Raw genomic sequence first — 20,601 nt, forward strand, 5'->3', positions numbered from 1 at the left:
CTGAGTGTAAAACAGCAAGCAGAAATAAAATGGCATTGGAAATGTGAGCTTAAAATTCCAATAGAGCCAAATGTCGGTCTGCATAGCAGCTTTCCATTCCACTTTGTGGTGAGCGTGTTCTTTGGTAGCAGAAGATATGGACTCGGTGGTGTGGCTATTAAAACTGTGGTTATATATATTCAACCAAAAGACAGGATCACAGGCTTGATATGGTAATAAGTATGTCTAGAAATGCCGGCTTATACCAGGAAGAATGGTGCTTTGCCTTAAAAATTCATGGACTGCACATTTTTGAGTTAAAATAGAACTTGCAAGTGGCTGGCATGATTATTTTTATGCTGTTGAATCAAAAATTTTGGACTTCTAGGAAGCACAGTCATTTTTTATATCTTTCTTCTGAATCTGCCTGTTCCAACACTGTGGGTCTAATTAATTCTGATTCGATAGCTTCTTTGCATGTTTGAATTGTGTTTTTCTAAGCTTAGGGCTGGGTGTCTTATTAGTGAGGGGAAAGACATGTTGGGAAGAGGAGTAATGGAATTTTGGTTGTGTTAGTACCTTACTGGGAGTGGTATGATTTCTGAGGCTGTGACTGCTTCCAGAGGACGACGGAAATGAGACTGCTTAGCCAGGTCTGCCCTGGGTGCAGGAGGGGGAGACTTGGCATATGTGCTAGATATTGCTGAATGTAGAAATGTTGATTTTTTTTAAATTCATTTTTTTATTATCAAACCAAAACAACATACAAACATGAACATTCTTAACATACAAACATTCCATGCATAGTGTATAATCAGTGGCTCACAATATCATCACATAGTGGTATATTGTGATCACATCACCATGATCATTTTTTAGAACATTTGCATCACTCCAGAAAAAGAAATAAAAATAAAAAGAAAAAACTCATATGTACCATATCTCTTACTGCTCCCTCTCATTTACCACTAGTATTTCCATCTACTCAATATATTTTAAACTTTGCTTCCCATAATTTTTTGTCTATACCCCTTACCACTCACTCCCTTTCATTGTTCACTAGTATTTCAATTTATTCAATTTATTTTAACATTTGTTCCCACTGTTATTTATTTATTTTTAATCCATGTTTTTTACTCATCAGTCAATATTGTAGACAGAAGGAGCATCAGACACAAGGTTTCACAATCACACAGTCACACTGTGAAACCTGTATCATTATGCGATCATCTTCAAGAAACATGGCTACTGGAACACAACTCTACAGTTTCAGGCACTTCCCTCCAGCCACTCCAATACACCTTAAATTAAAAAGATGTTATCTATAAAATGCATGAGAAAAAACTCCAGGATAACTTTTCCTCTCTGTTTGGAATCTCTGAGCCACTGACACTTTATTTTGTCTCATTTCACTCTTCCCCCTTTTGATCGAGAAGTTTTTCTCAATCCCTTGATGCTGAGTACCAACTCATTCTGACATGTTGATTTTTCCCCAATGCCAATGGGGAGAAGATGATCTACATTTTCTGGATTCATTCATTTAATCATACGTGTAACAAATATTTATTAAGTGCTTACTTTGTACCTGGCACTTTTCTGGGCATTTGGGATAAACCAGTGACCAGGACAAAGATTCTGGCCCTCTTGGTATTCCTACTCTGGCAAGAGAGGAGCTGGAAACAGATGGGCATAAAAAGTAAATTACGTAGTGTGTTAGAAGGTGTGTGCAGAAGAAGAGAATCAAGCAGCAAGGTAATGGGGAATGCCATTGCTGTGGAATGGGAGAGTGCTGCAGTTTTAGGTAGTGTGGTGAGATTGGCCTCATTAAAGGTGCTGTTTGAGCAAGAACTTTCAGGAGGTGAGGGAACTAGTTCAGTAGAACACTCTAGGCAGAGGTATCAGTTAATGCAAACGCCCCTTGGAGGGCAGAGTACGCCCGGCATGTTTGAGGGATAGTAAAGCGGCCAGTGTGGCTGGGCAGCGTGGGGAGAGGTGGGCTCCAAGAGCTAACCAGGCCACACCCTTAAGGGACTTGGCTTTCTTTCACTTTGAGTGTCCTGGTGTCACTGGAGGCTTTGATGTAAATTTTAACAAGATCCCTCCTGCTATTGTGCTGAGAATAGACAGGAGGACAAGGTTAGACGCAGGAAGCTATTGGGGATTGAATCATATCCCCACAAAAGACATGTTCAAGTCCTAACCCTTGGTGCGATGGGTGTGCACCCTTGTATAAATAGACCTTTGCAGATATTATTAGTTAAGGTGCGGCCAAAATTAATGCCGGCAGACCTTAATCCAGTAAAGGAAATCAGATGCTGGAGTAGCAGCTGGAAGTTAGAAGTAGGCAGAAGTCAGAAGCAGCCAGAGAAGGAGGCAGATCTCATCTGACTGAGGCAGAGATGCGAGCCAAGGAACCCCAGGGATGCGGTAAGCAACACCAAGGCACGGCAGACCTGGGGGGAAATATGGCTTGCTAAGATGTTGGTTTTGGGCTTCCAGCTTCCGAAACCGTGAGACAATCCGTTTCCGTGGTTCACGTCAACTCATTGTGCCGTATTGCTCATGGCAGCCCCGGCAAACTAGGGCAGAAACTTTCCTGTAATCCAGGGACGAGATGGTGTCAGCTGTCGCCAGGAAGTTGGTAGTGAAGGCAGGGAGAAGCGGTTCGATTTGGTTGTATTGTGAGGGCAGATTCCATAGGATTTCCTAAGAGAACAGATGTAGGATTTGAGAGAAAGATATGAGTCAATATTGGCTCAACAATTATTGGCCCGGATGTGATTAGAAGGAGGTAGTTGCCACTAACCGCGGTGGCAAAGTTTGTGGGTGGAGCCTGTTTGTGGGTCGAATTGAGGACGTGTTGAGTCTGAGATGACAGGCCCAGAGGGCATGCATGGAGGCACAGAGATAACCCAGTCTGGAGTCCAAGAAAGAGGTTTGGGCTGAGGGTGGGCGCTGGGGACTGGGAATGCCTGTCTGCCAGAGCAGATTGTCTTCGTGTGGCTCTGATCTGCTGGTTATACTTGGGAGCCTCCTGCTGCTGCAGCTGCCAGGTCTTCCCTGTCTAGGAGACAGAGGCTTCTGTAGCATTGTCTGCATTTCCTAGGGCTGCTTTAACAAAGAATTGCAAACTGGGTGGCTTAAAACAACAGAAATGCACTGTCTCACGGTTCTGGAGGCCAAAAGTCAGAAATCGAGGTGTTGACCGGCCACACTCCCTCTGAAACCTGAAGGCGAAGATCCTTCCTTGCCCCTGCTAGTGTCAGGTATCTGCCACCCATCCTTGGCAGAGTTCCTTGGCTGAAGCTGCATCACTGGGTTGATGCCTGCACCTCCACACGCCTTTTTCCTTTTGTGTGTGTCTCTTCTCCTCTTCTTACAAGGACACTGGTCAGATGAAGTCAGGCCCACCCTACTCTAGTAGACCCTCATCTTATCTAATTCCATCTGCAAAGGCCTTATTTCCTGATAAGCTCACACTCTCAGGTCCTGGGGGTCAGGACTTAAGTGTATCTTTTGAAGGGGATGAATACACTTGAACCCTGAACAGCTCTTGAAGATGACATCTCCTTGGCATGAGGTATTGGCTCTTGAGCTTTGGGGGACGGGGTGTTATTTCCATGCATCGAGGAAACTCACAGTCGCAGAAAGGCCGAGGTAGCTGTGCCCTTGGAGGCTGTCTTTCCTCGCCCTCACGGTGGGAGGAAGAGGCCAGGTACCAGGATGAGGCAGAGTGGGAACCCAAGGCTGCGACTCCCGGCCCAGTTCTCTTTCTGCTCCTCTGGCCAGTGACCAGCCGCTGTTTGAAGGGGAATTCAGAAAATGAGTGATGAAGTTCTTTTACTTCTTTCTTCTCTTTACCTGTCTTTTATTACCCAGGAAAAGTTGGATTTATATTATAGGAATGAAGGGGAGTGCTGTAGCCTTTCTATTTAAATATGTGCTAGTTGAGTGTTTCTCACCTGGGACCGCTTAGGCACTTCAGGCACATTCATACGATACTTTGGTTACAAAATAATAAAATTGCAGTTGGGGAGGGATAGAGATTCATTTTGAAGTGGGAATTCCTTCCTCTCTTCTCTATGCCTCCACTAGAGGCAGGTTGGAGCTCTTGTGGCTTTTCACCTTTCTTGCAAGGTGTGTCTGCTCTTGGAATCTTCTCCTGACTGGAGATTGGCCTAGGCTGTATGGTCTACCTCCCAGTCAAGATAGCAGGTCATTTGAGTGGCAGTTCTGTGGCCCTGCCATCAGCTAGACCTCTTCTCCTGCCAGGTACCACTGGGAGGCAATATAGCACAATTTGAAGTAGATGTACATCTTGGTTCCTCCACCTGGCTGCTCCGTGACCTTGGGCAGGTTGCTTACCATCTCTGAGCCACATTTCCTTGTTTGGCAAATACATGTTCTTATATTAGAGTGTTGTTGTGAGGAGATCCAAAGGGGGAAAACGTGTGTCAAAGGCTGAACACTGCCTGTCTTATAGTGAATGCTGAAGAAATGGTACTTATTATCATCATCATTACTGACAATTCTTCCAACTCCTCCCTGAGGATTAGGCCAGTTTTGTGAAGGATAATTCAGTTTCAAGAAAAGATGTGCTAATTGGATTACTACATTTAATGGACACATCTGTATATACATGCATGGTTTCAGATCTACCCATGTATATCTTTAACCTGAAAAGTCTGTAAGAATTATATTTTTGAATATTTGAACCATGGTGAAATTTTTTAAAAAAGGATTGCTGTACGTGATCATCATGTAGGCCATCAGAACAAAGAATAATGTAGAAAAAAAACAAAACAATGTTATTAAAGGGCAGCCGGCGAATACCTCTTTTACAGGTACTCGATATTTGAGAATATTGATACTTGCTTGTGTTCCTTAGGGTTGGATGGCACAGACAAAGATGTTTTGGGTTTGGGCTAAATATTTTTTTGATTAATGCTGCAACTTGTAGACTTGTAATCAGGAGTGGCTTATCAGCAGCTTTTCACAATCTGACATTCTGCATGGAATGCCCCAGTGGAGGAAATTCAGCCCTCTGTGAATGCTTTTACAGTTGAATTCCACACACATGAATTATGACAAGTGAGGCTGACTACACTGTGGTTTGTTGTGTCTGGTCTGGTTCCTACTTTTAAAGTTGCAGTTGTGTTTGGTCATTTGAAGCTTATTTTCACAGTCTGGCCAAGCCAGCAGGGTCCCGGGGCTCTGCAGGGGACATAAACCAATGGCCTTTAAGTTAGAGTGCTCAGTAGATAAGCATTTCAAGACTTCATTGCATCATACAAAAGGACTTATGGGCTTATTTAACATACACTATTTGGCTTAATTTAGATATTTAATGGAAAGAAAAGCCTTTTATTATCACCGAAGGAAAGAACTGCCAAACACTGTAAGGCTCAGTTTTGAAATATTTTAACGGATGTGCACAGTACAAATATTTCACTGCCTTTCATAATGGGGTGTTTAATAATAGTTGTTTCTTTAAATTTAGCACATGTATCTTAGATATTTGCAGTTTGTAAATTATCCACTGTGGTTCAAGAAACTCTGTTTTGTTTGGTTTTTAAAAATCTGTTTGAAGTCTAAACTGTTTTTTTTTTTTAATGACTTTCAACTTTGATTTAGGTTTATTTCATGAGCCCAGACTGGGGAGTCCACACCAGGAATGAACACTCTCCAGCCTATCTTTTTACAATATAGTTGTGAGCAAAAGCTTGGTCTGCTGACTTGATTGGCCAAAGCTTGGCTTGTGGTCTGGAATCTCTGTTGAACATTTCACTTGGAATACATCAGCTTGCTCTGGGGATGTGGGAACTGGGAGGTGTGGGATGGTAAACTAGCATGCGGGGGGGTAAGGTACACATGGGTGCCGAGGGGAGAGGAGAAACCCTGTCGTCTCTCCACTGTACCATGTGCCTATACTGTCCACAGAAACAGCTTAGCGCTCCACTAGCCAAAGCCTGGATCACCCGATTCTCAATTTGGGGTCTACTCCTTCTTCTCCCAGGGGATAGGGGGCGAGTCAGAATTTCCAGGATAGTACGTGTCATTTGAAAAAGTCTTGTTCCATAGTATAAAATAGAATTTAAATGTGGGAAGTGATTGCAAGAAAACCTTTACAGATAAAATCGACATGGAGAGCAGAGGTGACGTTCTTTGAGAACTTACTAAGGGCTTGTGTGCATGACTTTCTTCAGTCCCACAACAGCCACGGGAGGGAGGAGCTACTCTGTCCAGTTGATAAGTGAGGAAACCGAGGCAAATAAATTAAATGACTTCCATGAGATTTCAGCGCTATCAGGCATATACACTGGGATTCAAAGTCAGGCAGCCACACTGTAGACTTGTCTGAGTGATCTCTTTGGCCAGCCCTGGGAAATCAGGAGTCAAGGAGCAGTGGTAATAAGATCTGTTAAGATTATTGAAAGCTGTCATGATTTAAAAGAGATGGGGTCATGCAGTCTATACCATGTTTTTGGCTTTTCCAGCATCTCCGAGGGAGTCTATTAAGGATATTGAATACGGTAAAGATGCCACTAATACTAATAATCACTGGTTTTTTACCGACCTCTAATCGTTTCCTCCTTTCTGCAGCCCCAAGCCACTTGGTTCATCAGAGCTATGGGGTGGTTCACGCCCAGGTGATTGCAGCCCAGGACCCAGACCCACTCCCTACAAGCACACATGCCTGCTCAGCATCTGCGCCCATCACAGGGATGTGAAAGAGGATGAACCGACTTCTGGTTTTTTAAAACGGGAAAAAAAGTTTTTTTTTCTTTATTACAAAAATGATTTGTGTATAGAATTAAAAACCAAAACAAAAATAAAATAGATAAAGATGATCTATACTTTCACCCCAGAGAAAATTACTGCTAGGGTTTTTCTGTCTGTCTTTCCATCTTTTCTTCTATGATAATATACTTAATATAATTGAAAATATACTAATAACTTTATGAGCAGCAGCAGCATTAATTAGAAAAGAGCAAGGCTTTAGAATAGACTTGGGTTTAAGTCCTGGTTTTTCCCTAACTAGCAGTATAACTTTGCACATTATTTAATTTTTCTCTGTCTCCATTTCCAGTCTTTAAAATGGGAATAATAAAGCTTACTTCATTGGGTTGTGCAGTAGCCCAGTATATGTAATGTGCTCATTTGTAGCAGCTAGAACCAGTAAATACTCAAACCATAACTTTAAAAGAAAGGAATCAATTTTTGCAACATTTTTTGTTGTTCCTTGTTACTTAGTAACATATTCAACAAACATTTGTTGGGCATATATGATTTGGGGATCATATTTCCTTCCATGTCCTTATTTATTTTTATAACACTTTAATGGCTGCATGGCATTTAATCATCATTTGAATCATAATGTATTTAATTTTTCATTGGACGTTTATTTTTTCCAGTCTTTATGTAATGTAGACAATGCTGGGATGTATTTCTTTCAACCTTGTAGCTGAAATTTCCCCAATGGTTACTATTTCATTAGGCCAATTCCAAAGAGCAAGGGGTAAGCAGAAATGTGTAGTTTTAGGCTGTTAAAATAGTGTCAAATCACCCAATCCTGTGAACACTGTGCCCATTTATCCTGACCCCAGTCATGTTTGAAAGTCCTTGCCCATTTCTATCTGTGAAACTGTGATGTAATATTCCATCACTGGACACAAAAGATAAAGAGGACATGATTATGTTCTATCGGGTCACAGTCCCCAAATATTTTTGATATTGAAAAGACCAAGCAGCAGCCGTCAGATTTGAGGGAAGAGAGACCAGTTGGGGACACCAATGTCAAATTATATTGAAGCAGGCAAAGGTGCGCCTGCCAGCTCTCACGTGTGCAGCCCTGGCTGTGTGCCAGGCGTCCTGTGGCCCTCTGCTTGTGCATTCAGTCTTCACGGCAACCCTGTGATGTAGCGACTCTCATTAGCCCTGTTTTACAGATGCAAAAACAGAGGTTGAGAGAAGGAGTATAATTTGTCCAAAATCACAAGGCTACTCAGTCACAGCAACAGAAGTACAACTCAGCCACTCTGTGTCTCGGTTCCTTGTTTTTGTCCCTAGGTGTTGGAAATGGAGAGGGAAACTTGGAGACAAAGTCAAAGGTGAATGAAGGGGCTATCTGAAATTGAGGTGAAGTGCAGAGTAGACCCACCTGACCACGCAGGCTTTGTGAGGTGGGGAGAAGGAGCCAGAGTGGGGAGAGCAGGAGGATTTGGACATAGAGGTGGGGTCCCGAGACCCCGAGGACATGACAGCGCCGCTGTCCTCGACCTAAGACTTAAACATGCATTATCCTACATACTCCTCAAATCACCCCTGGGATGTAGGAACCATCGTTACCCCCATTTTACAATTGAGGAAACTGAGGCTCAGGGAGCTTGAATAACTTGTTCTCTGAGCAAGCACAGCCAAGATAGGAAACTGGAACTCTGTGGAGAGTTTGCAGCCTGGGATATATTTGTTGCAAGTGATCGCTCCCTCCTTTTGAACTTTGCAGTAATTATTGTCTGTAGAATTCATCTGGCAATTAATCATGCACTCCCTGTGACATGGCTTTCATTGTTGTCTTGAAGTGTTATTTAAATCGTGTATTGTTACTTAACTTCTCTTGTGGCAAAGAAGACTGTGCCTGGGTATCCCCCTCCTCCCTCCCCAGCATGTGTACCACAGTTCATCAGAGTGGGGCTCAATAAATGTGTTATTTAATTTCACTTGAGACACTTCTGGGTAGAAGTGACAGTCTCATCCTTTAGATTTTAGGTAGGCGACGTTCATGGGCAGGGTGGGGATATGAAAGGAAAGGGGACAGTGCTCACAGCTGTGAACCAGAAGGAGGAAGGGGGGTCAGAGAGGAGACTGACAGCGGGAGAGATAGCATCCCTCTTGTACAGACTGACAGAGGGAATGAGTGGGAACCTCATCCGCCTGCATAAACCTCTCTCCTTGTCTCCTTCCGTGATGGAGATGTCCTATGCTAGGATTTCCAGGGACACTACTGGGGGGCAACTTGGATTCTTGCTTTTCTACTTCCCAAGACTTACGAGGGCTCTTGGAAGGAAGCATATGATACACATCTATAGGTACCATGCAAACTCTACTGGGTTATTCAGTTTCTGTGTTAGATGGTGTTATGTTCCAATTCATTTGTCATATCTTTGCACAGTTTGGATTCTAACAGTTGCTGAGATAAAAAGCAAGAACTGTTAGAAAAATCAATGGGAAATGGAAACGAGGGTAGCAGTGTCCAATCTGATTTCAAAATTTGAGAAATTGTGCAGTGTGCAACAGGTGCCCATGTCCCATTAGTAAGTTTGTAAGTAAGACCGTATTGCCAGGGGATGACTTGGCTCCTTGTTTTCCTACTTCCCAGGATTTACCTGACTGTGAGCAAGGCTGCCAAAGGATTTAGACTGTGGAGGTAGCATGGAGATCCGAATAGAATCACCCTCACATTCCCAGTTTGGTTTCATCTTGGGAACCTTTCCAGAAGTTCTCACATTTCCTGTTTGAACTGTTGGAAGAGTGGTACTCAGTAATATATTAGCCAAGAGGCGACTCAGGGTTCAGTTTAAGTGCATGTGGCTGTCACTTACTGTCTTTGGCACTGGGCAAAGGACTTATCCAAGCCTCGGTTTCTTCATCTATAAGATAATAGCACTTACTTTTACCATGATTGTAAAGATTTGTAAAATGCTGTATGAAAATGCTCAGCATGTATTAAGGACTCCTCTAAAGGTCTTAGAACATGGACGAATGTCCATACATGCTACCATCCTGTTGTACCTCAGGGTGAAAGAACAGGGTGGGTGTTCCTCGTGTGTCTTATATTTACTGCAGACATTTCACCATTTCATCCCTTTGATGCTTTTCCTTGATGATTGTGTTCTCATCTTCAGCTCTTCTCCTTGTCTCCTGAGGCATCTCCAGACCGCATCATTCCACATTCATGAATGTGCCTTCTCTTTTCTCAAAAGGAAACGTAGCCATCAGATTTTGGACAACTCTGAGCCTAGTCATTTTTCTTTTTGTCTGTTAACCATTGTGCTTAAGTATTCTTTTTTAACTTTGTAAGAATTGACTGGAAGTTCTTCTTTAGTCATTTTGTTAGTCATTTAACCTTTTGGTTTTGAAGACTGAAGAAAAACTGCTTTGAGGCAGTGGGTCAGATGGGCATGGTCGGCTGGGTAACCCTTTCCCTACTGAATCAACTGTCTGCTCAGACAACTAAAAGCTGAAGTATGTCTGATGAGTAATCACAGTGCCACATTAGTTTGGTATTTCATTGTTCCTTCTAAGCTTGGGATGCCCCTGTGGGTTGTTTGAAAGCACTGCAAGTAATGCATTGATTGGATTATAGAGCCTAGAGTTCTGGGTTAGCCCTAGAAGTGATGGTCTCCATTTGAGGTTGAGGGTAAAGCTGTGACTTGGTATTGTTCAAAAAGGCAAGATTCAGCACCAACATTTTATAGGAAGGGAAACCCAGGTGCTGCTAAACTCTCTTACTTGCACATAGTCTCAAACAGTAGTTGGTGAAGCCTGGACAAGATTTCCTCTTCCTGCTCACTCGTCATGAAGCGTCCAGCCCCCTGACCTTGTGTCCCTTATGCTGAGACTCCCTGGAAGTCTACTTTATTTTGGTTCTCTTTCCTTGGAAAGAACAACAACCCAAATGTAAAGGATGTGGCAGCTGCTTCAGAAATGCCCTGGTCATCTTCTCCTATTGAATCCTCTTCCTAGTGTATTCCTGAAGCCAATATAATCTTGGAAAACAAGTTGATTCAGTATCTTTGTACTCTGATCTCTGTATGCTCTGTGCATTATCCATCTTGGATAAAGAAGCAATGTGATGATAATGTTCTGGTGCCTTCTCTACAGTAGCCCCTCCCTATAGTACTATATCTGGTGTTCTAGTTTGCTAGCTGCTGGAATGCAATATACCAGAAATGAAATGGCTTTTTAAAAGGGGAATTTAATAAGTTACAAGTTACAGTTCTAAGGCCGTGAAAATGTCCCTATTAAAGCAAGTCTATAGAAATGTCCAATCTAAGGCATCCAGGGAAAGATACCTTGATTCAAGAAGGCCAGTGAAATTCAGGGTTTCTCTCTTAGTGGAAAGGCACATGGGGAACACTGTCATGGTTTCTCTCTCATCTGGAAGGGCACGTGGGAAACACAGCATCGTCTGATAGCTTCTTCTCCAGCCTCTTGCTTCATGAAATTCCCCAGCGGCGTTCTCCATTCATCTCCAAAAGTCACTGGCTGGTGGACTCTGGTTGTCTTCATTCTGTCATGGTACTGTGGCTCTCTCCTTGTTCTCAAAACGGCAGTTTCTCTAAAATGTCTTCTCTTTTATAGGATTCCAGTAAACTAATCAAGACCTATGTAGAATGGGTGGAGACATGTCTCCATCTAATCGAGTTTAATAACCACAGTTGGTTGAGTCACATCTCCATGGTGATAACCTAATCAAGTCTACACCCTGTAGTGCTGAATAGGGATTAAAAGAAACTGGTGTTCCACAAGACTGATTAGAATCAAAACATTGCTTTTCTTTCAAACCAGCACACCTGGTGAAATGAGGAGGTTTAGCATATGATGCCACAATGTGACTTTTTTTTTTCTTCAACTAGGGCATGAGCTTAGAAGATGATTTGGGCAGGATGGGGGTCTTACTTGTTTTAACAAAGAATTTGGTGGGTTTGCTTTTATTCCTCTAAGTAACTTGTAATTAACCTTCAAATCTGTTGTTAGGTGGCTTTTGATTCTAGTTGGAATATTGAGACAGAGAACTTGCTAGAAGAGAGATTTCACGCCTCAGCGACAGAGGGACTCTTGTGATGCCTGAGTGGTCGCTAGGACTGTTGTTTTTTTTTCAAAAGAAATTAATTGTTTTCCCTCTTTATTCTTTTCTGAAATTTTTTCCTTTTCCCGTAATGGAAAACTTTCTCCCATTTACATTTGAAGCTGCTCCATTTTGAGACCTAGGAATAAAATTGTGACATGAAAATTACCTTTTTCCTACTTGTAAACCAGGTAAAAATCATCAAAGAAAATAGGTCTCAAAAAATTGCAGTTGATAGTGTGACCTAGTTGGTTTCTTCGTTTTTTGAAAAGTTGTTTTATTTTTCCTCTCTATCAGTGTTAGGTGCTGGTTATGTAACTAACTTTTCACAGACAGTTTGGATCCTGTCAATTAACAAAACAACCTATGCTGGCTTCTCACAACGCGTTACCAATGGGGAAACTGAGGCCTGGCTTTAACACCCTCCACCTCCTTCATGCTCTGCCATTGAGATTGTTTTCTTGTTTGTGATGTCATCACAAGATGTCATCACAATGAATCCCATTCTTGTTTTCCTCCAGTAGAGAGGCTTGGTTACCTGCAACCCAGTTCAAGTCTTTGAAACAGACACATAGGAATCACCTCTCTGGTATAAAGATGAAATAATTTGTTTACCCCTTTGAGTTGTTTACCATGGGCTCTGAAAAATTATGTTTTGAATGTAAAAGTGTGAACAAGTGTGCTAGCTATCAAAAAAGCTCTTCTCTCAAAGTAAACATGTTTATAGAGAAAGACTCAAAACAAAATACTTGAGATCCTGATAAGCCCAGCCAATCAAAAGAAAGTAAACATGTTTACCACAAAAGCAGCCGTACAGAGAGCCCAGATGGCAGCCAGCTCTGTTCACTGTCCTTCCAGCAGGACCCAGCCTCCCCTGGGCCTCAGGGACCCGGACCCCTCATCCCCTGCCAGCAGGTGGTCCGCCTCCTGCAAGCCCTGCTGGCTTAACCCCATTTGCCAGTGCGAGTGGCAGGCTTGTATTTTGTGCCCCTAAACTGAACTGTAAGTTCTTCATGAAGTTGAGCCTGGAGTCCTCTTGATTCTTAAATAGCAGTTTGCCAAGATTGTGTGCCAAGTGGGCTCATGGGGTGTCTGCCGGGCTCCCCTATGGAATCCCAGATTAACATCACACGTAATAACTTTCTGTGTCCCAGGCATTGTAGAATATACGTGAATTGCACCGAGCCCCTGCCTCACCAAGTTCGTTCTGGTGAAGCAACCAAGTAGCTCCAATAGGAGTTGGTAGAAAAGACAGAGCCATATCCTGGCTGATACAGGGGATTTTTGGGTACCTGTTACCATGGAGTGATTCTAAGATGAATAAAAGACACACAGTTCAGAAAGGGGAAGGTGGATTGCTTGCCTGGGCAGGAGTTGGAGGAGGTGGTGGCATGTCTCAGGACCATATAGGAGCAAATCCCACGGAAATGACGCTGTGAGAAGTGGCACTGGAGGTGGTTGTAGACAGTGGAGAATTTCAGCATTCAAGGTTTAGAGATTGAACAAGCCTAAGGGATGGTAATGATCCAAGTTTGACCTTACCTTTAGGTGAAGATGAAGTAGTATGGGTTAACGAGCACTTAATGAGCTTTTATTGTGTATGGATAAATATTTTGGCAATTTTCAGGTACAGAGGAATTTATGGGGTAGAGTTAGGATTGGACCCAGTCAGTTTGGTCCTACAGTCCATTGTCTGAGGGACTGTACTATCTGTACTGCTTCTCAAATGAATTAGAAGCTTTTAGGATTAAGGGCATTAAGACAACCAGTCATGTATTCAGTCACTCAGGAAATACTTTTTCAGTGCCTTATTTATACCAGGCCTAAGGCTGTTGGAAAAACCATCTTAATGGATATTAAGGTCAATAGAAGTGACCTCACTTAAGGGGTCTGGACTGAGATTGTGAACCAGATACTAAAGTATCTGAAAGGGGTGTAGATGAGCATCTTTAACATTTAGAAGTAAAAGCCATATGGCTGGGCTGGGCTTAGTGGATCCGTCACACATGATCATCAAAAGAAGGTTTTTGAGGGATGTAGGAATCACAGTAGAGAAAGATGATAGTGTTCTCCTCAGGAGTAGGTGGTTGGTCAGGTGGACTGAGAGCAGAGCAATAGCTTGCCTCTAACAGAGGGAACAAGAGGACCATCCCTCTTTTTTTGCCTCAAGTTGGGTATGGAGCCATCAGCTTCTGGAAGAGGTTACTGAGAAAGGGGTATGTTTAAGGAAAAAGCTATCTTTGGATTCATCAAGATATTGGTGAAGGAGGGTGGTGAGTAGAGGAAGGGAGTATTAAAGTCAACATGAAAGGATGAATGGAGCATCTTCAACACAGGAGAGGGGCTCTGGAATGGCCAGAAGCGAGCAGGATGGCTGTGCATGAGTGGTCGGAGAAGGGAAGTGATAGCAAACGATGGGGCTTGCAGGTAAGTGAGTCATTTTTATAACAGGGTTCAGACTGAGTTATTTACTGGGGAAAGATCAGGGAGTAGGACTGACAGACACAGCAGGAAGAACTCACACCCATCAAACAAAAATGTTTCTGGTTGAGCCTCAGAGGCTAGAAAAGTAATTACATAGAAACCATATGCCCCATGTGTTCTAATTAATTTAATGGATTTATGTAAAAACTTGAGCATAGATACTAACAGATCCTCCAGGAAGTTGAAAGAAATCTAGTAAAGTTTAGTAAAAGCAGTAGTGATCCATTCTAGGGCACCTAATCGAGACAAAGTAGATTAGGCTTGCTGACAGCCATCGTGCTATGAATGCCGTTGCCTCTTTGGTTCTATCTAGGTGGCCATTTTGACTGGAACTTAGGTGTTCAGTTGGATGCTCATTTAGGGAACATTTGAGTTATTGTTACTATTACCTTAAAAACCAATGTATTATTTGTTCTTCTTTGCTGAGGATTAATTGAGGCAAATTGGCATTTTATTTATAAGCTGACAACACACACCTTTCATATGAGGATTTTTGCAGCCGGCATGCTTTTTGAACTGGGTTCAGTATTGTCAGAAAGGTATTCACAGGGGTTGGTGATGGAGCCAGTTCCACCCACTTCTGTTCCCTTTCTATTTTGGTAGCATTTGCAACAAAGGAAACTCAAAGTTCGTAAATTAGAGAAGGATTGAAGCGCTCACAAATGTGTTCCTTCCTATCCGGTTGTATAACTGATTAGACAAAATGGACGTGCTGTTCCTTGGGGCATGTGAGACTTGAACCTGTGCAGACTACAGGAGATCACCTTGGCCATGGGCTTCCTGGCCTTCTGACCAATCTGATGCAGCTGCATTATTCTTCTGAAAAATACCAAGATATATATATGTATCTGTGTGTATATACATACGCACTATAGGTCTGCAGGTACACATATGCATGTGCAGCTGTGTTTATGTATATATTATGTGTTCACTTAAAATCCAAGATGACATTCTGATATTGAGGTAGATTCATGGGCAACTCATAGAATTGGACTTGTGTACCCACCAGGGTCCCTACAGGAAATACATGAGCTTTTCTCCTCTTAGGCCTGAAGGGAGAATGGGAGGATAGGGCTTCCTGGAACCTAGAGAGAGTAATTGTATGGAGAATACTTCCTGGCAGAGTTGTGGCCTTTTGTAGAGTCAACCTGCAGTGCCCTGGTGGGGAAAGACCTGGGGGAGTAAGTAATCCTGTCATTTCTGTCCTCCTGAGTCCTCAGATTGGTAGAACCTGCCGGGAAGGCAGAGGCAGCCTCCTGGAACACAGAGCAGGCAGAGGATGGCGGGCAGAGTGACTGGAGAAGCAAATAGGAAAACCATTGGGTGCCTTTAGTTCTGTGAACCAGTTTGGGTGCTACACTGCCACACTCACCCAACCATCCTTAGAGAGGTCATGGTAGGCAAGGCATTCCCAGATCCTGCTGATGGCTAGGAAACTTCTAGCTATAGAGCAGTGGTGCTCAGGGTGTGGTTGCTGAACCAGCATCACTTGGGAACTTCTAAGAAGTTCTTGGCCCCTATCCTGGACCTACTGAAGCAGGAACTCTGGGGAAGGGATCCTGGGCTGTCTGTTTATGATCCCTGCTCTCACTGCTAGGTGTCTGATTTGTTGATGCTCGACAAATGATGGCCGTTTGCTGATATGGCTGCTACTAGTGTGCTTGGAAATGCCAGTCATGAGCACATTGTCCACATCAGTCCACTGCTTGAAGTTCTCCCAGCTGCAGACTCCAAACCCTCCCTTTTTGAGATGTAATGGATTACATCTCAAATGGATAGGCTGTAGGGCCCTATACCAAATGCAGTTCACCTCCTGAATTTCCAAATTCTCCTCTCAGCTGTGCAGGGAGGGTCCTCAGCAGGCCCCTGATTTGTAAGGTTGTTTTGGAAAAACAGATGCAAATCCTGCCAGTGCTGTTGTTTTTTTCCCAGTGCCTGGCATTATTTGGTAAACAACTTGATTGCTAGGTCTTGGCCTCAGGGAACCACAGCTGCTCTTTCCCACTCCCTGTAGACTTTTGTACTGAGTAAGGATTGCTTTGGGAAAAATAAACAGAGGAGAACAAAACAAGAAAACATCACTGTTGTTTTGTTGCAGCTTCTACCTGTTTTCCCAGAGCTGTTTTGCAACAGGAGTCCCTGGGCCTTTGGTTCCTTTACTTAAAAAAACAGAGTGGGGGAGGTGGGGAAGTGGGGATGGGGGAGGGAGAGGTCACACCATCCCAGTCTTCTTCCTCCATGGCCAGACTGGGGAGCTTGGGTAGTAGCTAGGGAGAAAATGTATGCATTTTTAAATATGTAAATTGAAGAGGGAGAAAGCTTCATCCTTTCTTAAGACCCCCAAGATGATAATCTGGCCTTTCAAGTCTCTAGGAAAACAGATTGAATATGGTACAATTAATGTTTCAGCACTTCTAGGCTTTTTTCTAAAAATATTTTAATGGGCTTTTAATTTATTGCAGCTCTTGAATAGCAGGACTGAGGCCTGGGTGCTGCTGACCTCCTGGATCTGGATGCCCTCTGGGCTCTGGTGAAGAGGAAAAGGACAAAGACTGCTGGTGTTTTCACCTATAACCCCAGCACTCAGGGAGTTCCTTGCTATAAAGTGTTTACATAGCACTGCAGCACTCTTCAATATTGGAGACAAGGACCTGTCTGCATCAGAATTTCCCAGGGTCAGAATTTCCCAGGGTACTTCGTAGAAATGCAGATTCCTGGGACCTGATTAGGAATCTCTGGACTGAGAGTCAGGAATTTGCATTTCAGGCTGATGTTTCAGTTGCACAATGATGCTTGCAAACTATGGCCTTGGTGATTGATGGTGCTGCCATGTAAATGATAGGTGAGCTGGGAAGAGAACAGGGATGGGTTGGATTTTTTTTTTTTTTTTTTTTAATTTTTTTGAGGCCTGTGCCTTGTTTTGCTACTGAATTTACTTTTCATTTACCCACAAGCTCTCTATTATTTTGGCTTCCCCTTTCCTTCGGATGTTAGAGAACCTTCTTCCTGAAATTATCTCCTGTGGGCCTGAACTCATCTTTTACAATGTTCTTTAGAGAGATGATAAACTTCTGTTTGTCTGAAAAGATCTTTATTTTACTCTCATTTCTGAAAGTTAGTTTTTTATAGTATGCAGTTCTAGGTGGACAGGTTTTATCTCTGGGATGCTTATTTGGATAATTTATTTGGATATTTATCTTCTCTTCTGTTCTTTATTTTACTTGCTGTGTTTTTCATTTCTAGAGCTCAGAGGGAATTTTGGCCAAAGTTATAGAGCTTGGTGGAGATGGAATTCAGCTCTGGGTCTGCTGAACTCATAACAAACACACACACAAAAATAGAATTTTTTTTTCCCCGTAAACCACAGTGGTGATCCTGCCTTTATTTTTTGATATGCCTGGTTACTTTCATGCAATAGGAAACTAAGTAAGACAGCAGTGAAGGTCATACTCTTAAAGCATTGTTTAGCTAACTTATGTCTTAGCTGTGACACCTGTGGGGCTATTCCAATCCTGAATGAAAAGTAAGCTCCCGCATGAAGTCTCCCACCAGCTCAGCCCTCTTACTTCTGCTCCTACCTTGTGGAGGACCTTCTCCACCCTGTCTTCCAATTCCTTTCAAAACCGCTCGAGATACTTCCTCTTGACGGAGCTCCCGTTGGTCCCGATGCCTGCCGCGCGTTCCTCTGCTCACTTGTACAGCTCCTCGGTGCTTCTAAATGTGCTAGGATCATAGAACTGGAGACTGGAATGCTCTAAGCCATCACTTGGTTCAGGGCTTGCAAGGTTTTTTGTTGTTTCTTTTTTAATATAAACTATTAAAAATTAGCCACCATCTTTGCAAAACATGACATTTCACAAAATAGAAATAGGGATTACTGGCTGTATTTGTAGAACTGAAAGCTTGAGAAGCCCTGTGTCCCTACATGGCGCTGACTGGCTGGCGAGGCTCTGGGGCTGTCCCCTGTGGCAGGGAAACTGGGGCCTACTCGTTCCCACATTCTTCACCTTTTGTTGTTACCTGACTCCTGGCCTGCTTCACTGGTATGGCTTATCTGGCCGGTCATGTGGGCATTTGAGATGGGGATACCTGCCTTAGTTTAGCCCTTTCTGTGAGAACAAAGGCACTTGTGCTCAGAGAGGTTTAGTGTCCTGTACAAGGTCTCACAGCCAGAACTCACTTGCACAAGCTGGAGTGCGAAGGGTCTCTTGTACAGTGTAGGCGCTCAAAATGTCTGTATTGGCCTGAAAAACATGCTGCTCTTACGAGCACGAGCTTTATACAGTCAGCCTCTGCTACTGTGTGATCTTGGGCAAGTTCCTATCTGTGAGTCAATTTATCTTCAAATTGAGCTTATAATAATAGTGTCTACCAGGGCCTTTGTTGCAAGAATATGATACAATAAAATAACTATTGTAAATTGTTTAAAACAAAATCCAGGTCTTGGTGAGTTTTCAGTAAATGGCAATTATGTTTTTATAGGATGCTGAAGAACTTTGTTCTTTTAGTTGTTGATTCATTTGTTCATTCTATAAATATGTATCAAGTGAGCCAGGCATTTTTTTAACGTTTTGGGACACCGTGATGAATAGAAAGAGGGAAGTTCCCTTGCATCAGTCAGGGTTGGGTTCTCCAGAGAAACAGAACCAATAGGATATGTGGGTATATTTTAAGAGATTTATTTTGAGGAATTGGCCCATGTGATTGTGGGGGTGGCAAGTCCATAATCTGTAGGGAAGGCCAACAAGCTGGAAACTCAGGCAGATGTTTGTATTTTATCCTGAAGATGGTGAGCAGCCTTACCTCATTTCTTTTTGCTGTGCTAAGGTAGACCCTGTAGCTTTTGGGGGGCCTTTCGGAGCCTTGGTGACACTTCCTGGGTCTGAAGGCTGACTGGGTTTAGAGAATGGGGCTTCATTATGTTCTTGTCTTGATGCAGAATTTCTTGTCCAGGAAACCCAAGTTTTTGCCCTTATGATTTTCAGCTGATTGATGACTACCTATGTTATCTAGCATAGTCACCTCTACTTTGTCAACTGATTGTGGGTGTTAACCATATCTACAAAATACCTTCACGGCAACACCCAGACTAGTGTTTGACCAAACAACTGGACACTGCACTCCAGCCAAACTGATACATGTAATGAACCATCACATCCCTTATCTCCACCTCTTATCCCTTATCTTCCAGAGAATAAGTAAGAAAAAGTGTTTCTGATTTTGACAAGAACTGTGGAGTAAACGAGTAGAACGATATACTTGAGAGAAACTTTGGGGCCCTCGCTTAAATAACTGCTCAGGATAGAAGGCCTCTTGAAGTGGCCTTTGTCCCTAATACCCAATGGTGAGAAAGAGCCCGTTGTGTAGGACTAGCTTCCTGGCATTCTATGTCGCTGAGGTACAGGTGTACTGGCGCTGAGACAGGACAACTCTTGGCTTGCTAGAATGAAAAGAAGGTCACTGGATCTGTTCTGTAGTTGGGGGTTGGGTTAGTGGTTTGAGGTGATCTCAGAGAAGCAGAGTGCTAGATTATGCAGGGCCTTCTAGGCCAAGGAAAGAAGTTTGGATTTTGTCCTGTAGACAGTGAGCAGCCTTGCCCCTTTTCTTTTTGCCATGCAGTGTAGACCCTGTAGCTTTGTGGGGGACCTCTCTGAGCCTTGGGGAGTGCTTCCTGGTTCTCTCTGGGGTTTGGAGAATGGGGCTTTGTCATTTGGACTCAAAGATGTTGGCAGCATCAGCATCCCCTGGAAACTTGTTGGAAATGTAGGATCTCAAGTCCTACTCCAGACCCTATTGAGTCAGAAGCTCTTGGGCCAGGGCCCAGGAATCTGGATTCTAAGAAGCTTTCCAGGTAATTCTTATGCACACTAAACATCGAGAAGCACTGATCTAGAATGCATTCAGACAGATTTTCATAGGATTTGGATCTGTGCTCTCTGAAGAGTAATACGTGGGCACCCAGGGGATGCTGTAAGCTGCTAAGGGTTGAGCACTGATGCCAGAGTGAAAATTTTCGGAATCTGCAGAGCTCTCTGCCACAGCATATCTTTGATGTTGATGGCAGTTTGGCTTAAGAATGATTTGTGATTAAAAAACAAAAACAAAAAATGACCTTTTAAACAGGAAAAGAGAAGTTAATAGTTTTAGTTATTTAGAATATGTAAGCTCTGTGAAAAAATACAGAGAAGCTTGAAAGTGGAAGGGACTGGGAGAGCATAGCTAATGTCCTGACCTTGTGAATGAAGAGGCTGGAGACCAGAGATGTTAAATGGCTCTCCTGGGGCCAC

The 20,601-nt window shown here is 43.1% G+C and overlaps 1 protein-coding gene across 2 annotated transcripts in view; it reads left to right on the forward strand.

Moving 5' to 3' along the window:
* Nucleotides 1-20,601, forward strand: part of FOXP1 (forkhead box P1) — a 613,321-nt gene that overhangs the window by 69,883 nt on the left and 522,837 nt on the right. The window lies entirely within an intron of this gene.

The sequence above is a fragment of the Tamandua tetradactyla genome, chromosome 15, assembly GCF_023851605.1.
Source record: "Tamandua tetradactyla isolate mTamTet1 chromosome 15, mTamTet1.pri, whole genome shotgun sequence".
Classification (NCBI taxonomy): Eukaryota; Metazoa; Chordata; class Mammalia; order Pilosa; family Myrmecophagidae; genus Tamandua; species Tamandua tetradactyla.